The sequence below is a fragment of the Sphaerodactylus townsendi genome, linkage group LG02 (genome assembly GCF_021028975.2).
Source record: "Sphaerodactylus townsendi isolate TG3544 linkage group LG02, MPM_Stown_v2.3, whole genome shotgun sequence".
In the NCBI taxonomy this organism is placed as follows: Eukaryota; Metazoa; Chordata; class Lepidosauria; order Squamata; family Sphaerodactylidae; genus Sphaerodactylus; species Sphaerodactylus townsendi.
The window spans coordinates 76893956-76911998 of record NC_059426.1 but is presented as its reverse complement, the minus strand read 5'-3'; the positions used below and the strand labels follow the sequence as shown (position 1 = coordinate 76911998).

General features: G+C 42.3%; 1 protein-coding gene across 2 annotated transcripts in view; it reads left to right on the top strand.

Annotated features, from left to right (window-relative positions):
- The first annotated feature begins 7940 nt into the window (after positions 1-7940).
- The window catches only part of HRAS (HRas proto-oncogene, GTPase), a 59437-nt gene continuing 49334 nt past the window's right edge, over positions 7941-18043 (top strand). The window contains exon 1 of one of the 2 annotated variants that reach the window (XM_048485817.1): positions 7941-8501. The gene's annotated coding sequence lies outside the window, so the exon portion shown is untranslated. The remainder of the gene's footprint in view (positions 8502-18043) is intronic. The other variant, XM_048485816.1, reaches the window with a different exon arrangement.

Genomic DNA, 18043 nt, shown 5'->3' with positions numbered 1-18043 from the left:
GAAGATCCATGAAATGCAGACACTTCTGTGGAAGAGAGGTGGCTTTGCTAATGTTTGACACTCCCATATGCAACCACATCTACACAACTGGGTGAACTTGGCCTCTGCTCATGGAATATTTAAAGTATTATATTCTTTAAATCCCTGCTTTTCTTACTAATATTTGTGTATATTCAAAGCAGGTCTTTGATCTTTGCTTTTAATATTCCTTTTTTATATATAACTACTGAAATCTCTTTATACCATCCACCCTACAACTGAAAGATGAAATGGTGCTCCTGTGAAAAAAAGTGACCATGTCTTCCACAACATTAAGCTAACTGTTTTGTATGTAATTACAGATAATAGATCCCGACAGCAATGCAATGCAAGAAGCACAGACTATTTGTAACACTTCTATGGAATTCTCAAATGTATGCAAAGTAAGAACAGTGATTGTATTATCAAAGGCTTTCACGGCCGGAATCACTGAGGTGCTGTGTGGTTTCCAGGCTGTATGGCCGTGTTCTAGCAGCATTCTCTCCTGACATTTCACCTGCATCTGTGGCTGGCATCTTCAGAGGATCAGATCAGATCCTCTGAAGATGCCAGCCACAGATGCAGGTGAAATGTCAGGAGAGAATGCTGCTAGAACACGGCCATACAGCCTGGAAACCACACAGCACCTCAAGAACAGTGATTGTTCAGATGGATAATTATTGGTAATTATTGGTGTATTTATGTTTTAGAATGGTAACAGTTCTTTCGAAATGCTAAGGTTTCTTCTTCTCTCCCTTTCAGGGCATATCTTCACTGCTGCAGATCTTGATGGTTGTATTGGTACTTTGTCACCCTCCCTAATGTCCAGACCACATAATCTTCAAGACTCTGCTTTTCAATCCAGTCCTATTGCATTGTTGACCCATTAATGGACTCTGCTGTCCACAGAAATGACATAACGCAGATTTCTCCCACACTACATGAAGATTTTTTTCCTCTCAGTGGAAGTTGTTCTCTCCATGAACCAAGTAAATAATTAGATGCTAGTCCCAAAGAAGAAGAGGAGTAGTAGTTTGGATTTATATCCCACCTTTCTCTCCTGTAAGGAGACAAGCTCCTTTCCCTTCCTCTCCCACACAGACACCTTGTGAGGTAGGTGGGGCTGAGAGACTTCCAAAAAACTGTGACTAGCCCAAGGTCACCCAGCAGGAATGTAGGAGTGCGGAAACACATCTGGTTCACCAGATAAGCTTCTGCCACTCAAGTGGAGTGGGGAATCAAACCCGGTTCTCCAGATTAGAATCCACCTGCTCTTAACCACTACACCACGCTGGCTCCTATGAGTTCTGCACAATGCCTTTTACACATTATTTACTTCTTGTTGACCTTTTAAGTTGACTGCTATCCTAATAAGAACTGTTATTGACATCAACCCTGCTTACTAGATGTTTCAGGCTAAGAGTGGTGGCTTTGCATCCCCATAGCAACCAGTACTTTATGATCAACATTATTCTGTTTCATGAGCTAGGCTGCCATAGTAGAATACTTGTGTCATATTTGAGCGCTTTAAAAGGAAGCACTTTGCTTCCCCTCACCATAAAAAACCCCCAAATGTTTAAAATTTTATATCTGAATCAGACCTGCTCTGACATCCTATCAAGGGCTGAAGAAAGTTTTGTTGATAACAAATCACAATGCATCATCTGGAAGTAGATGCATGAAAACAAGGGACACTTTTGCACATGCAGAATAATGCACTTTCAATCCACTTTCAATCCACTTTGCAGCTGGATTTTACTGTGCAAAATAGCAAAATCCACTTGCAAACAATTGTGAAAGTGGATTGAAATTGCATTATTCTGCATGTGCGGAAGTGCCCAAAGTGCTAGGGAATGGAATGGGTTCCCATATGGAACAAACATGCATTCTTCTTCTCATTTTTCCTGTAATTAAGAACATGCTTATGTAGACTAATTAATAGGGGATTGTTTCAAAGGTAGCTTGAAACTTCATCAATCAAAGTACTTTGTTATTTACCTAGTTGGTAATGACCTTTGGAGGACAAAGCTCATGGAAGAACTGTGGAGAAATCAGATACAGAATAAGAAAGCAGGATGTTACCATAGCTGGTAATCAAATCAGGACCTATATTAGAAAATTATCCCAGATTCAGTTCCAAATTCAGAACTCAGTCATATCTGTCTTGCCCTGACCTTATCATTGTGATCCATGCAACAGTTACCTCCAGACTAGACTACTGTAACTCTTTCTATGCATGGCTATAGCTCTCGCTATGCAGGACTTCTGTTGATCTAGAATGCAGCTATTAGAGTTCTAAAAGATATGCCATTAAGATTGTATATTCAGCCTGTACTCAACCGACTGCTCTAGCTTCCAGCCGAGGACTGAATCAGGATCAAGGTTTTGGTATTAACCTTTAAAGCCTTAACAGTTTGGGACTATCATTCCTGTGGGGCTGCCTCTCCTAATATAACCCCTGAGGAGTGTTACACTCAACTGGAAATAACTTGCTGGAGGTTCCTGGACCTAGAAATGCCCAGCAGTCCTCAACCAGGGCCATGACATTTTCAGCTCTGGCCCCAGTGCGGTAGAACACCCTGTCAACTAAGAACCAATCCCTGCAGGATTTGGCTCAGTTCTGCAGGACCTGTAAGGAGATGGTTCACTGGGCCTATGGTTGAGTATTTTCAACTGTTAATTGTTGTGATTTTAAATGGTATATGTATTATTTTTATGTATTATTTGGTAAGTATACACAGACACATTCTTAGCCACCCTGAGCCTGACCTGGGTCAGGAAATGGAGGGATAAAAATCCAATAAATAATAGTAATAATAACAGGCTGCAAGTAAGTCACATAAACAGTAGAATTCAAATAGCAAATAGAACATGAACAAATAATTAAAAGAAGGGATCTTGTGCGAGGTTCATAGTGCCACAAGAAGCAGATAAATGTGTGAATAAATTTTAAAAAATCAGTAAGAGAATATGAATGAAATTTCTTGGAATTCTTAGAATTACTTAGTGATTACATATTAGGATTACAGAAAAGGACTTAAAGTGACTCTGACTTATTGTCACCCTCTGAATTAATGACCACCAAAATGTCTATCATTAACAGCCTTGCTCAAGTTTCATACACTGAGATCTGTGACTTTCTTGCTTGAATCAATCCATCTCATGTTGGGTCTTTCTCTTTTCCTGCTGCCTTCAAATTTTTCTAGCGTTGTCTTCTTTTCCAGTGAGTCATGTCTTCTCATTATGTGACCAAAGTACAATATCCTCAATTTGGTAATTTTAGTTTCTAGGGAGAGTTCAAGCACGATTTGATCTAGTACCAACTTATTTGTCTTTTTGGTGATCCATGGTATGAGTGAAGCTCTCCTCCAACATAGCTTACTACAAAATTATATTTATGAAAGTTGAAAGCACTGGATTTAAGGGAATTTTTTTAAAACAAGGTTCTTTTTGAAGTTTTGCTAGATTTAACACTTCTCTGTCTGGTTCTAGAATGGGAATATATGCCCCATCTGTAAAGATATAATACATAAGACTGCATTACTGTTAAAAATGCACATTTCACCATTTAAGACCTGTGGCGAGGAAATCCAAATAATATAACAAGAAAAGCTGAGCTTTACAACCTGGATAAATTATGCATTTGAAGCTAATTTGCATGGTTTCATTAGTCTGGAGTAATTATGTTATTCACTAGTAAGGACAAAAGCTATGCAAAACACAAAAGATGCCCCCCTAACTATTGAAATACTACTTTGGATCCCCTTCCTTCACTAACTGAGATAAGCTTACCATACACTTGTTTCTTCCATATACTTGCAAATCAGTCTTCACAATTATATAAGCTGGGCATAGATGAAAGAGTGGGAACTAATCCCCCACCATCCTTTGACCTGCACCTCGGCATTCCCTCCCCTCCCCTTTTAAAAGGATCTCTTTTTACAAATGAATGAGACCCACAAGGACACACCCACTTCCCTTTCTGCACACTGCAACATGGTCATAGTATTAATTAAGAGCCAGTTGTGCCATGGAGTAAAGTGAAGCAGCAGCATCAAACAGCTGGTTCCAGAAGGGCTGCTATTTACAAAAGTCCAATTTTTACAGTTGTAACTAGTCATTCAGTCAGTCAGTATTAATTTATTGTATTTAGCCAAAGGTCATCACAAAACAGAGTATTACACAGTAAAACACTATCAAAGGCTAAATTTTACAGTGTTAAAATACTATTAAAAATTAAAAATATTTCATGGTTTCACTGTTAAAAATAATTTCACCCACACCCACTAGCAGAGGCAGAGCGAGGGGAAACTGCGCCTGGGGCGCGTGCGCCCTGCGCCCCTGCCACAGCACCATCAAGAGAAGAGTTTGGATTTATATCCCCCCTTTCTCTCCTGCAGGAGACTCAAAGGGGCTTACAATCTCCTTGCCCTTCCCCCCTCACAACAAACACCCTGTGAGGTGGGTGGGGCTGAGAGAGCTCCGAAAAGCTGTGACTCGCCCAAGGTCACCCAGCTGGCGTGTGTGGGAGGGTACAGGCTAATCTGAATTCCCCAGATAAGCCTCCACAGCTCAGGCAGCAGAGCTGGGAATCAAACCCGGTTCCTCCAGATTAGATACATGAGCTCTTAACCTCCTTCGCCACTGCTGCTCAAACCCACCATGCCCCAGAATACCATGCCATGCCCCCTCCGCTGCTCTGCCTGGGGCGTTACGCCCCACCCCATTGCCGCCACGCCACTGCTCAGTAGGAGTAAGAGCACTCTTTGTAAGCTCTTTAGTTTGTATCTTCCAGGCTGTCGGTGCAAACAAAGCTACTCAATACAACACACCAGCATCTGTATTATACGATTAAATTAGTTTACCAGAATCTGAAATTAAGGTTGTCTCAGGAATTATCTTTTCTAAAGATTATAGGGAACAATCCAAAACATAATAAGGAAGATCCTCCATGACTGGCATCCTGCAAATGCTGAGCTGTTGAGCCATCAGGGTCCGAAGATATGACCCTGAGCAGAGATGATGGCACCATATGAAACCTAAGTTGTAACTATACATGAGGGATCCACTTCCATGGCATGCCTGACAAACATTCCTTTGACAATTTAGTTAGTATATCTTGTCTATTCCAGTTAACAGCATTGCTGTCAGATTCTGCACTATTTAAAGTTTCCAGACAATTTCCAAAGGCAGTTCCTTGTACAGCACATGACATTAACTAACCTGCAATCAGAATATGAACAGATTCCTTAGCATACCCAATTACCATGCCTTGGCAACTGGGGCCTGTGCTCATAGTGGTGGCCAGATCATGTTTTTCAAGGAAATGCCTTGACTGGTTAAATTGCTGTGAGCTACAGAAAACACCTGAGCCTCAATCAGTGGGCATAGATCTAATAACACTGACATCTTGCTTCTTTAAATGGAATACAATACTGCAAACTAGTCATGCTCAGTCTCTTCATGTGGGGTTGGCTACATTGTCAACCAACAGCACCTTAACCTTGTCTGAATTGAATGTCAATGTGTTGCCCCTCATCTAGTGCACTACTATTTTCAGACTGTTATTCAATGACGCACTTGACTGTTGACAAAGAAGTAGTTAGGTGTCATCAGTATAGCAATGGCACTTCACTTCAAATCAGTTGACAACCTCTTCTAGAAGACATACTGAACAGATTACTGGAATCCTTCATGCATTCACAACACAAATGATATGTCAATCAACTGTGCCTCCCAGCACCACCCTCTAGAATTGACTGGCTTGATAAGACTGGAACCATCAAACTATGGTACGCTGATCCCAATCTTGGCCAACCAGTTCTGAAGGATATCATGGAACTGTTGAGAGGTCCTGAAAGATCAACATTCCTCCTGATTCCAGGCAAAGGTTGCCCATCCAGGCAGTTTCAGTTCCCATACTAGTTAGACTCAAATTCATCTTGAAATGGATCCAGATAATATGTTATATTGAAGAATGTCAATAGTGATACATCTATCAATTTTTGTGATAGATGTATGGTTGAAGGCTTTCATGGCTGGATTCAACTGGTTGTGGTGGGTTTTCTGGGCTGTGTGGCCGTGGTCTGGTGGATCTTGTTCCTAACATTTCACCTGCATCTGTGGCTGGCATCTTCAGAGGTATATCACAGAGAAAAGTCTGTTCCACAATGTGTCTAGTGAGAAAAGAAAGTTTAGTGGGGTATATTGTCCAAGTCCCAGTGTGGGGAACCAATCAGTAAGTGTTTGGGTGGAACAAAGCCACATTGGACAGACATACAACACATTATGTTAAAGACTCAGCCCACTTTAACAAAAAAAATAGCAATCTCCATCTCAACTCTAGCGACAGACTTATCAGCTTTGATGTTGTCTCACTGTTCACCAAAGTTCCAGTGAAAGACACACTCGCACTCATTGGCCAGATTTTTCCAGATGACATCACAGATTTATTTCAACACTGCCCAACAACCAGCTACTTCCAATGGGACAATGATTACTATGAGCAGACACATGGGGTAGCCAAGGGGAGCCCCCTCAGCCTAGTGATAGCCAATTTTTACATGGAACATTTTGAGAAACAAGCCCTCAAAACAGAACCCAGGAAACCCGCAACTTGGTTCTAATTTGTGGATGACACTTTTACAGTCTGGAGCCATGGTGAGGAGGAACTGCTGAATTTTCTGGACCACCTTAACAGCATCCACCCAAACATCCAATTTACCATGGAAACCGAAAAAGGAAAACTGCCTTTTTTACGTGTCTTGGTCTTTCACAGACCCAACCACCAATTGGGCCACACAGTATACAGAAAACTTGACACACGCAGACCAGTATCTACATAAAAATTCCAACCACCATCCATAACAGAAAAGGGGCATAATCAAAACTCTGACAAATGCCCATATAATTTCTTATGCTGACCTTTGATATCTCAAAATTGCAATGAGGAAAGTCGTAATGTGGAAGGGATAACTGTATTTGCTATGTTATCTACCGATAAAGGAAATGTTAATATATATTTATCTATAGCAATATTCATGCTCTTTCCTTGAGATGATGACATCTTGCTAATAATATCTAAGTGGTCGTGAGAATGTGCTGATAAACCTGCTTTGAAAGACAACAAAATTTCACTTTACCACATGCTAGAGCTACTCTTGAATGCCCACACCCAAATTAACCTATAGTGCCATCCTAAGGAGAGTTCACTCTCCTAAATCTATTTTAGCTCCTGGGTTTAGAATAGCGCAATCCTTTTTAAAACTGCTCGTCATCCTTTGACAACAGCAAAATCTGGAGTATGTTTGAAGTGTTGCTAAGCAGTTAACCAACATTAATTGCTTTCGAGCAATTGTAATCTGCGCTTGTGAGACGAGGAGGTTGATTCTCCTCTATATAAATTATGTGAAATCGTGCCCGGTCCTCTAATTGCATCCCTTTGTGTATTTTCTCCCCTTCCCACTGAGGCGGGCGTGGTCTTCTCCTCTTACACCCTGTCCATTTAACAGCCTGGCACGTCACCATCCTCCGTCCCTACGGAAGCAGGAGAACCGACAACGGTACAGAAACAGGACCTATGGAAATAGCGATCGGATGAGAAAGAAAAGGCGGAGGAGCTACGACACCCCAAGCCAGGCCACGTACAGAAAAAGGAGGGCTTTTGTCTAGAGGACCGGAATGGAGCTGAGTGAAGACGGAAGGAGAACCCAAGGAAGAAGGACATATTTGCCTGGGGAGAGAAAACGCTCCCCCTCCCCGGCAGAGAGGCTTTATGTGACTGCGCGATACAGACAGCTCTAAAAATAAGCACTGAGCCAGGCGATTACCCCCCACTGCTCACTACGGTCGATTCCTCCTCCGTCCCGTCCCCCCTCCAGCCCCCACAGCTCCCTCAATGCCCAGGCCAAGGCAGCGGTGGCGGCAGCAGAAGCAGGGGGCGGGGCCAGGGAAAGGCTGCTCTCGCCTTGATTGACAGGCCCCGCAACCCACCACGAGGTCGGAGTAGCGGGGGATCCGCCGTCGGGCGCCCCAGGGTAGCGCTGAAGCGCCTATCAGCTGCTCCGGGAGGTTGTGAGTGACGAGTGGGTGGTGAGCGGAGTTTGGGCGTGTGCTGCTCGCTGGCTGGCTGGCTGGCTGGCTGGCTGGCTGGGACTCGCCTGGTGCACCCGCAGACATTGTCCAAGCCTTCGCCGTCGCAACAGCAGCAGCCCCTGAGCGAGCGGGTGGTCTGGTGCCAATGCGGGGAGGGCGCTGCAAGCAGGGGGCTCCTCCGCCGCCCAGGTGGAAAGTTCACCATTGCGACGAGCCAACAGATCATTGACTAAATCCAACGAGCCTCCCGTAGGCTAAGGGACTCAGGATCTGTTCTGGGGGATTTCCTCCCATGCAAACTTTGCATCCCCCTCCCTACGCTTCCTTTAGAAAGCCCCCGAAAAAGTGCAGCATTACTCTTCTGCCTTGTAAGGAAAACATCCTGGTGGGTAAGTAAACCCCCTCCCCTAATGTCTTTTGCTAGTAGGAGGTAGTCGGGGAGGACGTTCCACAACCACAGGTTTTTCTTTTTGATCGCAATTTGCGCCAGTAGCAAGAGACTAGGGAAGCCAGAAATGAAATGACGATAGATCTGTGGGCGTCCCGATCTCTTCTCACACACTGCTGGGAGTGTTCAAGGCAGTGGGTGTAGTAACAGGCACTGCAGTGGCTTTCAGATATCGTGTCCCAGGGAGCATGTGGGTACAGAGGGGTGCTGCTGGCTGCAGTCTTCCCATTGCAGGCTGCCTTGAGGGTCTGCCTGTCTGAAGGCCCGCTGAAGCTGCAGTGGCTTGTCATCCGAGTCTCCAAAGTGTGCTGTGGAGGCCAAACCGGTTTCTAAGTGTAAAGAGAAAGTCTGGGTTATATGTGCAGAGGGAAGGGTGGGTTGATGGTGGGAGTAGCCGCCTGGGAGATGGCCCCAACTTTGGTGGGGAGGAAGATTCTTCCGGCAAAGTGTGGAGAGATTACACAGTCTTGTGGGGGTGGGTAACGGAGCAACTGTGGCTGCGTGGATTAAGGAAATGACCAGTGGTGTGTATGTGTGAGAGAGAAATCAATGAAGATACATTGGGGTGTGTCTGATTGTATGTGGCTTAAGGGCAAGGATAATTCCGTGTTAAGAGGCTGAGGAGTAGCCACTTATTCTTTTCTGTCGCGGGCTTTATTATGGACTCCTCCCCTTTGTGGTCAATCATCTTCAGGATATGTATGTATAGAGTGAGGCATGCGTGCAGATTATTTGGCAACAGACTAGTGTTTTCCTTAGGTACTCTAATGGTAGCCTCTTTATTGAAGGCTGTGATGGTGTGCTATGGGACATCCTGTTTGCACTGGGAAGTCAGCTCCCAAGGTTTACTATTTCCTCTGTACTGTGGATTTGCTATATTACAAAATCTGACACCCTTGGGCATTGAGGGTTAAGAATTTCCTGCCCGTTCTGTCTCCGTGCCTTGGTTTAAGGTGACTTTGCTTTCTGTAAACACTTCCTATCAGCCCAGAGAAATGGGGGGATAATGGGAGGGGCACTGCATCCTCCAGAAGAAACCCACAGCCCACTGTGACACTTCCTTTGCCTGTTTGTTTTCTTCTTCCCAGAGGTGACCCCTGCCATTCCCTGCTTTTGCCAGGTCTCTGACTACCTTTATTGTCCTCACTGTGGCATCCATCTGCACTTTAGGGAGTGGTTTGAGATGTGAAGTAAGTTTATTTACAGTGGCAAATCCTGGTGGCTGCTGTTCTTTTGGAATGTGCAAATAAGGAATATCTCTGATGCCTAGATTCTCTTTATAGCTCTGAAAGGGCTTAAACTGCAATGATATTTTTTGCTTCCTTCTTTTAAATATGTATGTATTAAATATGTATTGTTTTCCAGGCTTTTGTAGCTCTCAGGTATGAATGTGGTTGAGGAGGGGTCAATGTGGCTTTCCTTTTTTTCTAGTTAATGCTACTACTGATTCTGCAAACTGTCATTTGCACTTAGTTCCTGAGGACTCTCATATCCTGTGTTGGGGCTTATGGCTTGAAAAATGTCAAGTTTCTGATTGCCCTGCTGCGGGCCCTCAACAATTTGACAAAAACTGCCTAGGAATGTGAAATATGATGTTGTTTTCTCCACAAACACTGTTCTGAGCTGAGAGCTAAACGTTTGCTACTAGATAGTAAAATTTGGCAGCCAGGTTATAAGCATTTTAAACAGTTTTCCATGTTTCTTGCTTGGGCTAAGTAATAATTTCAGCCAGAACTGAGCCAGGATAGGAATGTGTTTACACCCTGCAGATGTAGTGTGGGAGAGGTTCACATCCTGTTGCTATAGACAAAAGTCATTCCAGGCAGTGGGATCTGGCCACTGACTAAGGATGTAGTGACTCCCAATGGGAAATGTTCTTTATTTAAAACCCACCTGTGAGCCCCACCCATGAAAGCAAAAGTCCCTTGTGTTATGTTATTCTTTTAAATAACGTTTGGCTCCTGACTAGTGACCTTATAGGTGCAGCTTAATGTAACATTTGGGAAATAACCACTTACTGAATACATTTGAAGTGTCTGATTAGTAAAATATCAAGAAATGTTCAGCAGCATGGTAATTGCTCAGATACTGGCTTCTTGGGACTCATCCTCGAACCTAGTAAAAGATTAAATCTAGATAAAAGAGTTAATTCTAATGTAAAACTGTTTTGAATTCCTACATCAATTGATGTGGGATTGTTTTTGGTGGGGGAGTAAATGATGAATGAAGGAACAAATTGCTAGAAAATTGAGAATGCAACTCACAAAAAGATTATTCTGCCTGTTTTCAATAAGCAGTTAAAATGGAATTGGAGAAAGCATTTTCCTTTAATTTTGTTGATGTACATGTACGTACCTAATGAGACTTACAAAAGCAGTGATAGCGTTTGGATGGAAAGATAAGAAAAAATGGACGATTCAGAAATGGTTGGAATATATGTGGGAACAAGTGACATTAGACATTTTTGAAATATTATCAAAGAATAAAACATGGCAAGAAAAACAGAATGAATTAATGAAGATATGGACAAGTTGTGAGAATTGGATGAAGGAGACGGGAGTCAAAGAAGACATATGGATAAGAAGACAACAACGAATTAACTTACTGCTGTTTGGTTAAAGAAAAGTAAAACATAATATTAGGGGAGGGTGGGAGGAAAAAAGGAAAAATGTATTGTTTGGAAATTATATCAGAAAGATGTAAATAGAACGATTATTTCGAACTATACAATAAAATATGTTTTAAAAAGAGACTTACAAATGGATATGAAGCTGCATTCCATGCACTCATTATTATGGTAGATTTCACAGCTGCCAGATCTCTAGCTGGTTGTTGACCTTTCATTATAATTCGAGCCTCACCCAGAGGCCTAGGAAGTTGTAATGTATCAGCGTAGTATTTGTGCGGATACCAGCAGGGCGACCTTCTGAATTTGGCAGATGTTAATTTTGTCAACTTGAAGATGTTTCAAGTGCTGCCCTAGTGTTTTCAGAATGGCGCCTAGTGTGCCGATTACCACTAGGATGACCTCCGCTGGTTTGTGCCATAGACACAGAAGCTCAATTTTCAAATCATGGTATCTAGTGACCTTTTTCAATGACCCTGCTGTCACCGGGTACTGCTATGTTGATGATGATCACTTTCTTGTCCCCGATGCCGGTGATGTCTGATGTATCGTGTTTCAACACTTTGTCTATTTGGGTTCAAAAGTCCCACAGGATCTTGACCTTCTCATTTTCCATTTCTTTCTCTGGACAATGTTCCCACCAGTTCTTAGCTGATCTTATGTTGTAATTCTTGCATAAATTCCAGTGGATCATCTTGGCCACTGAGTTGTGCCTCTGTTTGTACTCAATCTGGGCAATTTTTTTGCAACAGCTGAGGACATGATCTACAGTTTCATCAGCTTCTTTGCACAGTCTGCATTTTGCATCATCTGAGGATTTTTCGATTCTGGCCTTGATCGAATTTGTTCTAATGGCTTGCTCTTGAGTGGCTAAAATCAGTTTCCTTTTTCAGACTTCCAGTTGATAACCACAGCCAGGTCTTTTCGTTGTCCACCTTGTCCTTGATCTTCTCCAGAAATTGATGATGCAGAGCTTTGTTGTGCCAGCTTTTGGTCCTGATTTTAATCACATTTTTTTCTGTATTCTTGTTTAGTTTTCTGAGTTTTCAGCAAACGTCTGTTCTTCACCTCAATCAATGCCTGTTCTTGACTTTTATTCACATAATCGTCCAGTGCATGTTTCTCCTCTTCCACTGTTTGCTGTACTTGCAGTAAGCCTGTGCTACCAGATCACTGAGAAAGGTATAATCTATCAGTATCACTGCATGGGTGTAAGGCATGGTGCATTGTCATAAGCTTCCGAGTTTTTCTATCCAATGCATCCAACTCATCCTGTGTCCAGTTGATGATTCCCGCAGTGTACCTGATGATGAGTATGGCCCAGGTGTTGATGGCCTTGATGGTATTCCCACTGTTTAATTTAGATTTCAAAATTTTCCTGACCCTCTGGGTACAGTCTTCACTAGTCCATGCTTGATGTTATCTGGCTGCAAAATGCCCAGGTATTTATAAACTGCCTCTTGGTTGCACTTGATGAGTTGGCCATCAGGCATTTCAATCCCATCATTCTCAGTGAACTTGCTCCTCTTTATTGCCACAGTGGTGCACTTTTCCAGGCTAAACTCCATCGAAATATCTGTGCTGAATATGCGGACTGCATTCACCAATGACTGGATTTCTTTGTCTAATTTCCCGTACAGCTTCAAATCATCCAGCAAATCATACAGTAAATTTGAGATTTTTTCTGAGTCTCTGGCCATTTGATATCCCAACTTTGTTTTCTTTAGAATTACTGTTTAAACAGCCACAACTACGAGCTGTTGGAAGCGGTGGCTAAATTTTTAAATGGTGTTATTTTAACTCGTCAGAAATTGTAAAGTTGTAAAGGCTGTTATTATCTTGCTAAGCTAATCTTAAACAATCTATATGCCATTAAAGGTATTCGAAATCGAATTTAGAATTACTGTTAGTGGGATCATGGCAATGATAAACAGTATGGGCGATAGTGAATCACCTTGGAAAATGTCTTGCTTAATATTGACTGTTCCATAGTTTTCATTTCCGACTGTCAGTTCAGTTTTCCACTGTCTCATTGCTTTTTCAGTGAATACTCAAATGTTTTTGCTGATGCCAATGGTTTCCACGGATTTCATGATCCAACTATGGGGCAGTGAGTTGATTGCCTTCTTGTAATCGATCCAGACCAAATGCAAACTCGTTCTTCGATTCTTGCAGTTCTCCACCATCATTTTATCTATCAGGAGTTGATCTTTTGTACCCCCTGCTCCTTCTTTTGTTCCCTTTTTGCTCCACCGGCAGGATGTTATTTTCTTCCAATGTTATCTACTATTATGCCGGTGAGCAGTTTGAGCATCGTGGGCAAACATGTTATTGGCCTGTAGTTTCCAGGTGTTCTTCCTTTGGATGGATCTTTCTGAATCAAGTACAGTGGAACCTCAGTTTTTGTTGGTAATCCGTCTGATGAAAACCAAAACCGATGAAAACCGAGGCAAACTTTTCCATAGGAATCAATGTAAATCCAATCAATCCGTTCTAGGCATTCCAAAAAACATACCAAAAACACATTTTTTTGTTAATAAACATAGTGTTTAATGCTGAAAATAGTAACACTAGGACCAGCTTCAGAGCCAGTGGACCAATGTCACACCAGAAAGCTGTCCAAAGAGGTCTGTTTCTGACGCCTCTTTAAGATTTGTCTGAAACGGGGCAAAACGTCATTAAATGGCCTGCAACAGCTTTGTCCGGGTGACAAACCCCTGCACCTTGCTGCAAATCGATGAAAACCGAGGCAAATCGATGAAAAACCAGACAAATTTTTCACTGAAAAAATCGATGGAAACCGAAGGCAATGAAAACCAAGGTTCCACTGTATGTCTTCCCAGTTGTTAGCCATTAATCCATTTCACCATTTTGCATGGTTTCATTGAACTTCTTGGCCATTGTCAGGTGCAAACTGGTTAGGCATTTGAGCCAGAAGCCATGCAATTGATCATGCCCTGGGGCCCTTTCAGTTTTTAACTTTCTTGCTTCGATGTTTTATCATATCAGCTGTTATTTCCAGCTCTTGCATTTGTTTTTGGCCAACATCTTTCTCAAAATCTTTTATCCACTGTACCTTCCTGTTGAAATCCCTCTAGTTTTCCCATAGATCTTTCCAAAACTGAAGTGTTGCATTTTTCTCTGGTTTTTTGCTTTCAACATTGATCTTTGTGTTGAGGCTTTGGTAGAGATGCCTTTGATCTGAACAAAATTGCTGATTTTGTCTGTACTGTTTGTTTCTTGCTTCGTATCTTTCAATTTTTCTTGCTGTATTGTTGAAGGCTTTCACGGCTGGATGCCAGCCACAGATGCAGGCGAAATGTTAGGAACAAAATCCACCAGACCACGGCCACACAGCGCGGAAAACCCTCCAGAACCAGTTTTCTTGCTGTGGCTGTTATTTGTTTGGTGATATCCAGTGCTTCTTCAATTGTTCTAGTGTCTAGCCAGTACCTTCTAATTAGTTCTTTCAAGAGCTTGCCATTCTTTAATCTTTCTTCCTTCATATTTTTCAGGTTACTGACATCTGATCTTAGTTTTTTGATCTTCTGTTCCAGTCTAATTTTCCACTTTGGTTTTGATGGTTGGTTTATCTTGAGTTTAGGTATTTCAATGCCCAGTTCTCTTGTGACCACTACAGCCGTACTGTACACGAGCTGGTTTGTTTGTTTGATGGAAGTTGTTTCAATAGTCATCAGTGCCATGTTTACATCCCACATTATGGTTGCCAAATCTTTTTTGGGCACCATTTTCAATGCTGGCAGCCGTTGTCTTTCCTCATTTGACAGTCCATGCTGGATGATCTTTTCCCTTAGTTCTTTTTGTTTTTCTGTCAGTCTATCAGTTTTTTTCATGGGGACTTCCTCTGGTGGTTGTAGTATTATTTCCTCTCCTGCACTGGCATTTTCATCTAACAGTTCTGCTATTATCGCTCCTGTGTTTCTGGAGTATGTGCTGTTCTTTCTTCTGGTGTTACAGTTGCTTTCTTTTCACATTTTTTTCTGGATTTCTTCCAGTTTTATATCTGTAAACACTTTATTCCATATGATGAATCACCTTTGATCTGCCAGCCTTTGCTCAGTAATATTCGAATCTGGGTAGTGTTGTTTCCACAGTTCGTACATCCGCTTCAAGTATCCTCTTTTTTCTGGCTCTGAGCTGTAGTAAGCTGTGATGGCATGATTTTCTTGCACACTATACTTCTTCCTTTTGGATGGTTGGTCCACTTGTAGCCCACTTGTTGATGCATGCCCTGGGACCTCAGCATGTGACATGGCCCTTGTTAATCTGTGTGACGACCGGTGCAGTATGGAATAATTTTTCATTGGTATCATCATATTGTATAGGTTGGTGGACACTCTTAGTCTGGTTTCTCAGTTGAGACCTGTCTGGCTTGGGAGCCCCTTCTGGTAGTATGCCTCCAGCATAGCTATCAACGTCATCAAAGCACGCAAGCCTCTTCCTCACAACAAGGGGGTGCCCATGAGGGGATGATGATGATTATTTTGTTTAATATCACAGCTGCCGGTTTTTTAACTGGTTGTTGGCCTTTCATTACAATTTGAGCCCCACCCAGAGGCCTGGGATGTTGTCATGTAAATATTTGTGAGGATCCCAGCAGGGCTGTCTTTTGAACTGACAGATGTTGATTTTGTCAATTTGAAGGTGTTTCAGGTGCAGCCCTAATGTTTTCAGCATGGCACCCAGATTACCACTGGGATGATTTTAGCTAGTCTGTGCCATACTCGCTCAATCTCAGTCTTCAAATCATGATGTTTAATGACCTCTTCATGTTCTTTTTCATTTCATTTCAATGAGAAAGAAAGAAGGCAAAGATTGTTGTTGGTATTATTAGGAAAGCATGGCTGGGCACACATGTGGCTTAAGAGAAGGTAAATACATTTATCATGCTTTACTGGTAGCTAAAACAACTTGTACTTGACTTGCACTTTGGAGGTTTTTTAATTTAGATTTTCATAACCTTTTTTAATGGAAATATGAACAATTATGCATTTAAGGATGTAAAATTCATAACAGGATCCATAGTCATTTATGGAAAGTGGAAATCTTACATTGGTTAAGGGATAGGAAGGCAAGGATTGGGGAAATTAAATGGGGATGGGGATGAAAATGTAGATGATAAAACAGCTTCACACAGGCTTTTTTTAACCTTTGCACTAAATATAAATCAAAAGGCTAATTTATACTTGAATTTAATATATTAAAGAAATGTTGGGTAAGCAGCCACTTTGAGAACCTCTTAGGATCTCTTAAGAATTAAGCTACTGGGATTTCCCAAAATGCCTTATTAGATACACATTGCAGTTTGTTACCCTTTCGGAGTTTCTGTCAATATATTTGCCATTAATTCTTTTCATCATAGTTGTACGTGAGCAGAAATTAATTTATTTGAGCAGGGATTAATGGGAAGGGAAGAGTTTGTAGCAGTGGCAAAGCCACCAGGGGACAGGGGGTGCGTGACACACCGGGCGCACCATTTCTAGTCATGTGGGGGGTGGAAAAATCCCCCTCCCCACGGCACACACCCCCGCGGCGCCCTTCCACTTACTTTTAGGAATGGAGCAGGCCGAAAGCCTGCCTGTGTTTCCTGGGCCTGGTGGGAACTATATTTTGTGTCCAGACCACAGCCTGTAGTTGATCTATCAGGGTTATTGAACATATAATATTAATTTCTGCATTATTATTATTAATATGCATTAGTCTGTTTTATTTTGTACAGCTTTATAGGAATAAACTTTGACAGGGTTTTAAACTCTACCCCCTAGTTGGAATAGGGGTAATTTGGGAAAAGCACAAATGGCTAATGTTCTAAAGGTAAAAACATAGAGGTCTGTGTGATATATATAATCTTTGAGTAAGAAATGTATGGTGCATTCTTAGACATCTTAAAACCTGGGTTTGCACTCAGAAATAATCTCCTAAGGTAAATTTTGTGTAGCTTGTAGGTAGGTGTCAGATAACATATTGCTTTGTCTCTGAATAGTAGTTAGGAAGTGGGGATAGTGGTGTTGGAATGAGGGTGGGCTGTTTCTTTCACCTCTTGCTTGCTACAATTAAGAAACAGAAACCTGGCCCCTTTTGTCTGATCCAGCAGAGCTGCTGTTAGTCAGTTGGTGGCATTAACTGTGTGTGTCAGCTTAGCATGTTCACAAAGTTGTAACTGCCTTGATTGATCTTTTTCGGGAGAAAGAAACAGGGGAAATGCAATCCTGTTAGTTGTCTTAGATCTCTTGGCTGCTTTTGATACTATTGACCATGGTGTCCTCCTGGAAAGCTACAGAGCTTGAGAGTTGGGAGCACCACTTTGCAATCATTCCTCTCCTACCTTCAAGGATGCTACCAGAGAATAATAATGGGAGACTTTCTTAACACCACTGGTACTCACTTGTGGTCTTCCTCAGGGTTCAATTTTGTCTCCCTTGCTTTTTAACATCTATATGAAGAAGCTGGAGAAGGTTATGCTAAGGACCACTTACACTGTAAAGCCTCTTTCTGCTTTAGGTACATCCCCCTTTTTATTCAGATTCTCTGGCCACTCCTGTCCTGTATCACTTTAAAAGCCCAATCCAGTTTCTGGAGAAAGCTGGGGACGGCACTACTACTGCAACTCCTTGCCACTTCCAGAGGGCTTCCAGGCAGTGGCAGAGTGCCAAGGGGGCGGGTGTGTGTGCATTGTGCACCGGGTGCTTGCCTGGAGGGGCCGAAAATTGTCCCTGGCCCATCCCTCGCTCCTCGCCCCCCGCAGCACACACCCTGCCCCCCTTCCCACACTTACCTACGTTCCTTTTCTCCTTTAATACTTTTTGAGGCTGAATAAAGCAGCCTATTTACAGTTC